Source organism: Lissotriton vulgaris, chromosome 2_1, assembly GCF_964263255.1.
Source record: "Lissotriton vulgaris chromosome 2_1, aLisVul1.2, whole genome shotgun sequence".
NCBI classification, from domain to species: Eukaryota; Metazoa; Chordata; class Amphibia; order Caudata; family Salamandridae; genus Lissotriton; species Lissotriton vulgaris.
Window position 1 is genome coordinate 1,433,944,367 of NC_141687.1, and position 10,401 is coordinate 1,433,954,767.

The window sequence follows — 10,401 nt, forward strand, 5'->3', positions numbered from 1 at the left end:
AAAGATAGCCCATGCTCAAGTTTGTGTTTTTTTCTTTATGTTCCATAGATAATTGTATGTGTTTCCTACAGATCACAACTAGTACCTTTAATTCTTGAGTTCTGATTTTACACCTGATTTGAATCCCAGAAAATCATGTTACCTTGCACTACTCTTAGGGGCACTCAACCAGATGATGTGCCGTGGTCCAGTGCAGTTTGTTTTCTCTTTTCTTCCTCCAACCGCTCTTCGCCTTGGGACCTTCCTTGGTACAGTGTGTCCTCTCTTGCTATTGCTACCACAGTTAGGTCTCATGGGAAGTTGGGTCCAGTCGTCACCCCATCGGACCTACCTAGAGTTCAGATGAGTGGCTTGTGAAAAGAAGTGTGTTGTCCCGATCTCCGGGGGTGTTTCCTGCAGGCACCACCTATATGCAGAGGGGTGCACTACTCCATTTCAGCCACCCTCCAGTACTGTGAGTCCCCCATAGCCCTGTCATTAAATACACAAAGGATTGTCTGTGGGGGAGGGCCCCTATATGCAAAGCAACATGAGAGATTCATCATACAATGCACCCTTAACAGCAATGTATCAACCACATCTATCTGTCCATGACTTGATAAACTGAAACTGGACTGTATATCTGATCAACACACAAGTGCCCCTAGAACCCCTTGTGAACCTCAAGTGATATACCTGCGTGTACCCATAGCGAGACAGACATACAACCTTGCTTCCGAATAGATGAATCTCCTGGAAAAATAGGACATCGCCCTTCTCTTGACTGTATCAAGAAGGCTGCTTACGTTACACAACACTATTTATAAGTGGTCCATAGGACCACACTGTGATGGGGCACTTATGAGAACGTATGGCAATAGCATCGACTTGCAGGGTGTTTGGATGAGCGAGCCCCGGAAATGCACATAGAGTGACAAATAAAGAACAGTATAAATAATGATGCAACATCATCTACAAATAAAACAAGCATTCAACCCCCAAGACTTTGAGAACAGGATGTATCCATCATGGAGCAGACCATCACTGGGCTCCAACTGGGAGCCGCACATGACCTGTCCCAGTGCATCCCCATACCCAACATTAACAAACTATTGGTGGGAACAAGTACCCACTCGTAATGTTTTACGGTCACCTATAGGATTGTGCTATACAAGAATGTCCACGGGTCTTAAAAAGACAAATTTACCTCAAAGAAACATAAATCCAAATAGGGAGGCAAGTTGGTGGCCGCGTAGATGTGGCTGTTCACAGCGGAGCAGTAAGGCACAGGACACAGCCCCAATGATAGTGCCTTCCATCTCGGCTACCAGATCCTTAACTTGGGAAATGTAACCGGCAGAAAATGGAATCAGCCGGCAACGAAAAGAGGCGATGATTTCTCCCCTTACCTGCCGTTGGTCTGCTGGGCAACTGCTCCGAACTCTGACGCTGGCTGTGGCTGCTCTCACGTCGGGTTGCCAAAACCGTGTGAGAACAGGGGGGCGGAGTAACAAAGCCGGATTGCGGAGCAGAGCGGGGTGGTGAGCGGAATCCACGAAGCTCGCAGAAGGCTGCAAAGATCGCGGCTCCCTAACGTGGTGGCATAATAGAAGAGAGAGGCGAAGAGGAGCAATGGCTCCAAAAACGAACACAAGAGCAAAGGTGCCTGTAATAAAAAAGAAAGCAGGGGCTGAAACGGTGACAGAGAAATTGGAGAATCGTCAGAAAATCCTTTCGCCCCCAGCAAAAAAGCAGCAAGTAGCTGGCAGGACTAGACTGGCTACCGCCACCACCACCGCCCCTATAGCGGACAATTTTATCAAAGACGGTAAGGAGAAGGGGCCAAGGGGGCTGCTCGCATGGAGGAGGGAGGCCATGTCCAAGAGGCAGAGGTGCAGGAGGGGCCGGAGAGGGTGTCTATAGCTGGCTCGGAGTCAGAAAACTCTCCCACCCAGAACATAGAAGCTGTAAATTCAGTAGCCTCTCCCCTAGTGCGGGTAGCCACCTTAAGCTCCACGGATGCTCTAGATGAAGCAACCGTAATTGCAGATATGAACGCTCTCATAAGTAGTGGAATAGCTGATAGCGGTCAAAAGCAGTATGGGCAGTATGGGCAGTCAGAGCTTATTGGGGGCAAACAAAAAGCTCTAATGACTATTGAATCAGGCATAATAGCCATGTCGGACCAAGCTGCGATTACTGCAGGCGATCTGGGCACAGCCCCGGTCAATTACAATGAAGCCCCCCTGGAAACTCGCAAAAGTAAAGACAAGGAGAAAGTCCTGAGTGAATGTTTCTATTCAGTTTCAGAAGGTGGCGAATGGTCTGAAGATGAAGAGGAAGGCCCTAGCTCCAACCTGGAGGATAGCAGCTTGGACTCCGAAAGCGACCCCGAGCATGAGCCCCCCCCTGACAGAGGTCAAACCCCCAGTAGGATTAAAAGGGAAATAACCTACCCATCGCGAGCTCAGTTGGGATCACTCATCAGCAATGCCATTGCAGGGCAGCCCGTGTGGTGAATCCGCCCAGATGTCACTTCTGGAGATAATACATCAAGAGATCATCTCACACAGGGAGGAAACTCATAAAGACAATCGCAAATCCCAAGCTGCTATGAGGAAAATGCAGGGCGCAGTCAGAAAGCTATCAAAAGCCTGTACCAATCTAGGGGACCAGGTGACAAATCTTGAGGAAAGAATTGTCTCAACAGAAACGGAAGCCGCTGCAGCAGCAAGTAAGGCGGAGGCTCAAAGCTTCCAAGTAGAGGACATCCAGTGGAAACTGGAAGATATGGAGAATCGGCTCAGACGGAATAACCTAAGGATTTTGGGTATACCGGAGGGTGAAGAAGGGCAAGACGTGAGTGCCTATACCATCAAACTCTTTGAGCAACCGTTTCCTGAACTCTCCAATTAGAACTGGCCCGCGGAAATCCAGCGAGCACATCACACCCCTTTCAGGATGCACCAGAACGCAAAGGAAAGGGATAAACCCAGGGCAATATTCATTTTTCTGGGTAATTTTGTGCTGAGGCAGGCGATCGCAGAAAGGGCGAGACCTGACGCGAAAAGGTCAATCGAAGGGGGTGGCTTTCTTTGTCCACCCGGATTTCTGTCATGCGACTGTCAAAAGACGTTGGAGACTAAGACAACTGATCAGGCCCTTTCAGGAGAAAAAGCTCAATTAAAAATAATAAATGAAAGGAGGACATTGTACTTTGCATCCGAAATCAAAGCAAATGAGTACCTTGACTCTCAAGGGGCTTAATTAGTCTTAATCCATGCCTGCCCAGTTTCTATGTTTTCCTGTTTTCTTTTCTTGTCTTGGATTCAGCAAACAATTTATCAAAGGATTGGTGGTTCAGATGGCTTCGGTTATAGTTAGAAGGTCCTAGGGGTAATAGAGTTAAAAGTTTTTCTTTTTTCTGTTTTCTTTCACAAGTCTTCACTGCTTCGTCTGTGACCATCACGTGCTCAGATGAGAACTGAGCGCCTCAGGAGAGAGGGTGCAGGGGAGGGGAGGGGGCTGGGGTTCGGAGGAGGGGTGCGGGTGGGAGGCATGGGGAGAAAATTGAAAATTGAGAAAACTTGGTGCTTTGAGTATATATGTCGCTGTGAGTATATTTGCTGTTCTTTGTTAGATGTTCGGAAATGTTTAGTTAAGATCAGGCGCATGTTTGCCCAGGAATTAGGAACTCATGAATATGTCAAACATTAAAATTTGTACAGTTAATGTGGGTGGGTTGAACGATTGGAGGAAGTGCCAACGGCTGGCACACTTTGTCAAATTCAATAATATCAATGTACTGTGTCTCCAGGAGAAGCATCTCCCCTGGGTAAAAAGGAATCTGATGTCAATCAGAGGCTACGAGTTGCTGGCATGCTCCTCCCAAACATCTTCAGTTAGGGGAGTTGCTATCTTAGCTAGGCCCTCTTTAGGAGGTACCAATAGAATTAAAGCTGATAGTTCAGGGAGATGGGTGATAGCTGAGCTTGATTTAGGCTACACAATATGTATAGTGTATGGCTCAAATCAGGACGATCCTGAGATATTCGACTTCCTAGAGGGTGAGCTACTGAAAAAGGTTTGCATTAAGAAGCTTCCTAAATCAATTTCAGACCATAACCCCCTGATTTTGGTTTGTGAAGTAGCCAAGGTAGAGAGGAGGCACACTTGCTGGACATTTGAAAGGAGACTACTAGCAGATTGCAGATTTGTGGAACAGATCAGAAAGTGGTCTAAGGAATATTATGACGCAAATCGGTATAGTACTTCACGCAACAGAGTATGGGAAGCATATAAGGCCTCCCTGAGGGGGGAATCTATAAGCTGCTCAGCAAGGCTAAGGAGGGCGGATAGAAGCGAGATTGAGAGTCTTATGGGTGACTTAGCGGCGGCCGAAGAGCAGCACATCAAGGACATAGGACAAGGTGTGGATGGCCAGGAGAGTCAAAGTAAACTTACCAGCGTCAAGGCAGAATTACAGAGGATTGTAATGCAGAAGGAAACTAGTCAATATCAATCTTCAAGGGCAAAGCGTTATGAAACAGGGGAACAGGCAGGGAGGGCATTGGCACTTCGGATAAGACAGGATAGAACTAAGAATTTAATTTCCAGTATACAGGAAGAGGGAACTGAATATACTGAGCCTAAGGAGATATTAGGAGTCTTTAAGAACTTTTACCAAAAACTGTATGACGAGGAGGGCGGTATTAATGATCAGAATCTGGATTGCAGGATGTAGGCCCGAGGTTATATGATCAGGCTATAGAGGAACTGGAAAGAGATATAACGCTGAGCGAGATTATAACAGCCCAACAGGAGCTAGCAACCGGTAAGGCAGCAGGCCCCGACGGAATCCCCTTGGAGGTCTATAAATGCCTAGAAACTGAGATCGCCCCCATTTTGCTGGACCTGTTTAATGGTATACTCTGTTCAGGCTCAATCCAAGATTCTTGGAAAGAAACGAACATCATTATATTTGACAAGAAAGGGAAACCAAAAGAGATTCCAGGATCGTATTGCCCAATCTCGCTTATTAACGCTGACACGAAATTATACTCTAAGGTTTGGGCAGGATCATTGGACGTCTCGTCTCCCCTTGGCAGCATGGGTTTGTGCCAGGTAGAGGCACAACGGACCATACCAGATGGGCTATTGCGCTGTTCGATGCCCGTGCTGACTCGGGGGGGGGGAGATGGCCATGATCCTTCTAGACGTGGAGAAAGCTTTCGACCGCGTGGTCTGGGACTTCCTCTGGGGTATTTTGGTAGGTAGAGGCTTTGGAAATAAAACCATGAGGGCTAGCAAAGCCATGTATAGGAACCCAGTAGCCCGGGTCCAAGTTATGGGCGAGTACTCTGATAAAATACTAATTAAGAGGGGGACATGCCAAGGCTGTCCCTGCTCCCCGATCCTCTTTTCTCTTTACATAGACCCTTTGATACAGAAGATCCTATCCTGTCCACTAATCAGTCCAGTTGTGCTCAACGGCTTCACCACTAAACTGCTAGCCTATGCCGACGATCTGGCCGTAACAACTACAGATTCCCACCAGGCTATGCCCATTTCGGCCCAATTAGCCAAAGACTTTGGGAGGCGTTCGGGGTATCGGTTAAATGAGGGGAAAACCCAAATAATTTGTACTAAGAACATTACTAAGGTAGACGAAAGGTTTGTGGATGCAGCCGTATATCTGGGGGTAAGAGTAGATGCTAATGTTGATATGATCATTGCAGATAATTATCTACCCCTGGCTGCCTCTATTGAAGCTGAATTGAAAATAATTGATGTGCTACACCACTCTTTGATTGGAAGGGTAAATGTCTTAAAAATGACTATGTTCCCCAAAGTGCTATATCTGTTTCGGGCCATCCCATTGATGTTAGAAGAAGGTGTCATGAGAAAGCTAGAATCGGTGTTCATAAGGTTTATATGGCAGTATGGTAAGATCAGACGCTCGTAAACCATATGTCGCTACCATGGGCAAGAGGAGGTCTGTCTATGCCGAACCTTAGGCTTTATCATTGGGTATGTCTCCTGACACAAATGAATATACTGTTTCAATCTCAACCAACTCCAGGGGAAGAGCAGCATGACAATCAGATCCCTCCAACCATCTTTGAACTTTTATTGGGGAGAAAGGCTCTAGGTGTTCAGATGAGTGAAGTGGACCGCAGATACTATAAGAGGGCCCGATATAAGATCATGGAAGGGGTCTGGGGGACATGGAAAGCCGTCAGGAAATTTTTAAATATCCCGAAGATTATGAGCAACATCAGTCTTTGGAATTCTAGTCTTTTTCCCCACCTAGGCCAGAGTAGAGATTGTCAGATCTGGAAGGAGCGGGGGGTGAGGACCTCGGGGAAATTATGGTAGGGGATGATGTCCTTGGGTTTGAAACAATACAGCAGAAATTTGGTATTCTCCAAAATGATTGGTTTTTATACGGTCAAATCGTTCAAACACTGCTGGCCGTAAGACCAAGGATCTCTCTCCCCATAGTTAATCCTATGATTGATTATTTAATAAAAGGGGGCAAGAAGATAAGAACAGCGTATAATTTTCTGCAATCGGGTCTCCAAGACGATTCGGAGAAAATGAGAGTACATTGGCGCAAAAATTGAGGGATCCCGATGCAGATCTAGATCTTGCCCTACTCCTGAACAAGAAAGTATTTCGGTCTTCAAACCTGAGGGCTCAACATTACAAGACACTGTTCAATCTCTATTACACCCTGGCGAAGTTGTTTGATTGGGGGTTAGGGAAGACGACAGATGCCTCAGGTGCAATACTGGCCCGGCGGATTCAGTACATATGAGACACAATCCTATGCACACACTAAAGTTACATATACAGATACATAAATGGTTAAATCATGCAACAATGTTCAAAAAAACTTGGCCCCAAATCTTCTTGTTTATGAAGTTTTTTTTCTTTTTTAATATTCGAGTTACACTGCGCCAGCTGACACGTGTTTCATCAAACAATTGTTGCTTTGACTCTTCAGGGCTGGAGAGTAAAACAAAAATATAAACATTCCTGAATATTCTAGCCAGAACATCCGTTTTGTTAGCCATTTCATGATGGACTTATATATCTTAACATTACATTAGCTCCCATTTTCTAGTTTAAACTTATTATCCTTGGTGGAAATACTGTTTTACAAGTGGAAAGCTTGAGATATTTCTCATGCAAATATACGAGAATATGAGTCTATGCTCTAAACATTATAAATTACTTTTAAAATTTCATCCAATGGTTGGTGTGAATTCTGGTGCTCATGCAGGAAAAATGAGAAAATAGTGTTTGGTGACATTGAAAACATTCCTCCATCATAAATTCTTGTCGCATTTATTTCGAAATCAGTGATTATAGTCGTGACTAAAATCAGTGCCGCAAAGATAAAGTATAGAGACCAAGACACCTACGAGTGACATGGTTGCTAAGAAAAGTGCGATGTCTTCGTCATGCAATGTGCTACCTTAGCATTGACGGAAAACTTTTTTGAATTTGACGGTCACCTCTTCCATCAGTCTCAGGGTGCGTCTTTGAGGAGCACATTTGCACCCAGCGTGGCATGCCTCTACATGGCTAGCTTTGAACAAGATGTAATACTCCACTCCAGCAATCCCTATGGCGCTAACCTGAGACTTTGGAAGAGGTACATTGACAATATCCTCGTCTTTTGAACAGGTGACCTACCCACGTGTATACAATTCTGAGAATGGATCATCACTAAAAATACATACCTGAAGTTCACCCACACCATCTCCAGTACACAAATCCCTTTCCTGGACTTAACCATCAGGCTCCAGGAGGGTACATTGGACACCACACTCAACAAAAAAACAACTGACACTAATAGCTTACTGTTATACAGCTGCTATCACCCTAAGGCACTGCGAGAAAATCTTTCATTTAGCCAATTCCTTCATCTCAGAAGAAATTGGACCTCAGTACAGGACATTAAAAGAGAAGCCAACCTGTTGGCAACCAATCTCATAAAGAGACAATACCCCAGGAAGTCAGTGAAGAAGTGCATGAAGCGAGCTTGCAACAATGACAGGGACGGGCTCCTTGAAACCAGAGAATAAGCCCCTGACAATACCATCACCTGCGTGACCACCTACTCACATATGTCTAATCTTATTAAGAAAGTCATTAACAAACACTGGGCATACTCAGGACAGGGGAATTGACAATTACGCAACCAAGGTTTGCGTTTAAAAGGTCGAACAACCTAAAAGATCTACTAATTCATACCAGACCAACCACCAAAACCTCCACCACTCAGAGGTGTCTGTGGGGCCTTCCTCCAGTGACTGGCCATTACCCTTGTGGATCTTGCGCAGTGTGCCCACAAACACAACCATTAAAGGAAATACCGTTAACAGCCACCTTCACATGGGTCATGACTAGACACACCAACTGTAACAAAAGTCGCTGCATATACCTACTTATATGTCCATGCGAGAAATTCTATGTCGGCATGACCATGAGACCAGCCAAAATCAGGATAACTGAGCACAAGAGTAACATCAGATGTGGCAGAACCACAACCAAACTCTACACACACTACAACGAGATGAGACATACACCAGAGAGTATTAAGTGGCTCATCCTAGAAGCACACCCCACAATAACCTACACAGCCCTGCTCAGGCTTGAACAGAGGTGGGTCCATCTTCTAAATGCTGCACACATTGGTCTCAATGACGATATCCCATGGGTAACTTTAAACCATCGAATTCACCACACCCCTTTGTAATGGTAGACACTGAGCCTTATGTTATGATTCAACTAGTTGAATTACACTAGTTATCTAACTCTCCTGCAATATCATTATATAGTGGTAACACTTATAAGGTTGTGATTAACATCCCACTATATATTAAAACACGTCCTATTACTTGCTTTCAGAGTTGAGAACACTTCAACAAGTGCCAGTCGCATTATTATGCTGTTCTGGCCAACTTCATTTAAATGGTGTGCTAGCCTACACCCTTTTAACCCCCACATTAATCGACCCCTGGGGATGTCTGACCAGTGGGACTTGGTCCTCCTCTAGGCACTCAATCATTGGTGCATACAATATTAGTGTCCATTCATATGTACACCGTGACATATAACAGGCGCCTCTTGAAAGGTTTTCCGATCGCTGCAACATCACAACCATACCACGCGGCGATGTGTGCATTTCAACTAACAATTGATGTTAATTTAATAAATCGTGCACACACAGCGTGTTCGCTTGTCACCGCTGCCACTACCCAGACATGTTATCATTTTTGGCAAGCACGTTTACCTGGTGAATATACGCCAACATTATACCTTTTGAGTATTATTCGACTACACCACTTACTAGGTCTATTACTACATTCAAAGATGGCCACCATGTTTAGTGCATTTCACGCGTTCCTCACAGCCGTCCTCGCTGTCTCGCACCAAGGCCACTCCTCCACCTCCATCCTCAAGAGGAGTGCTTACTAGTTTTTAAGCACCCATGATAGAGATGACCATACAGCATGAGCAGCGGCAGGGGGAGGTCAGAGGGACTGGTTCCAAATGGATTCAGGTAAGCCTTGCACGATGTATGTGGTCTGACTGTTTTACTGAGGGTGCACGGTGTCTTATGGACTAGTGTTTTGCAGTTCTCTCAACAAACCCGGCCCCTACGGGTCTTTAAACTAGGCCACATACGGGGGGGCCACGTTGTGCGGCCATACACCTCTACGACTGCTCTCACTGCCTACCGAACCGCGACTGCCCTTGAGTCCGCTAAGGGAATGGGGGTGCGCCAGTTGGGTATTACCGGTAACCAGAGCACTGTCCTGTGGCTCCCCATGGTAACTCCCGGTCTCTGCATACTTTGTCAACGGTCCACGAGTGAGGCACCTCTATGTTGGTTTTGTCTGACACACAACTCTTCTAGTCTGTCAACTAAGTTTTCACTTGACCTCTCCGGCTCCCTGACGTGAGAAACATAATCTCCACCATTACACACAAGCCCTTTACAAGCTTAGCAGACTTTATGCATCCTTGTCTGCTTGCTGTTTTTAACCTTTTAACTTGACCTTCCCCTTACTTTAGCACACCGCTATTTGGGTGTCTTTTCAACCGCTGCACCAGATGAGGCCAGACCTTACAGTGCTTTAGGTGAGTCTAACCCTCACCCACGTTTTTCTGTTTAAATCTACTGTCAGCACTGGTGTTATAGCTGCTTTCCCTGTTTTTCTTGTCCCAGCTCTGTATGCACCAGGTGGTTATGAATCAATGGGTAGCCTCCGTGGTACACTATGCTTTTTAATTCTTTATATGGTATTTCCACTTTCCTATGTATTTTACATGCATAGCATTTCATGAGCAATAACACATGTACTCAGATCTGCTTTCTTTCTTATTTTTGTTTATTTCCATTGC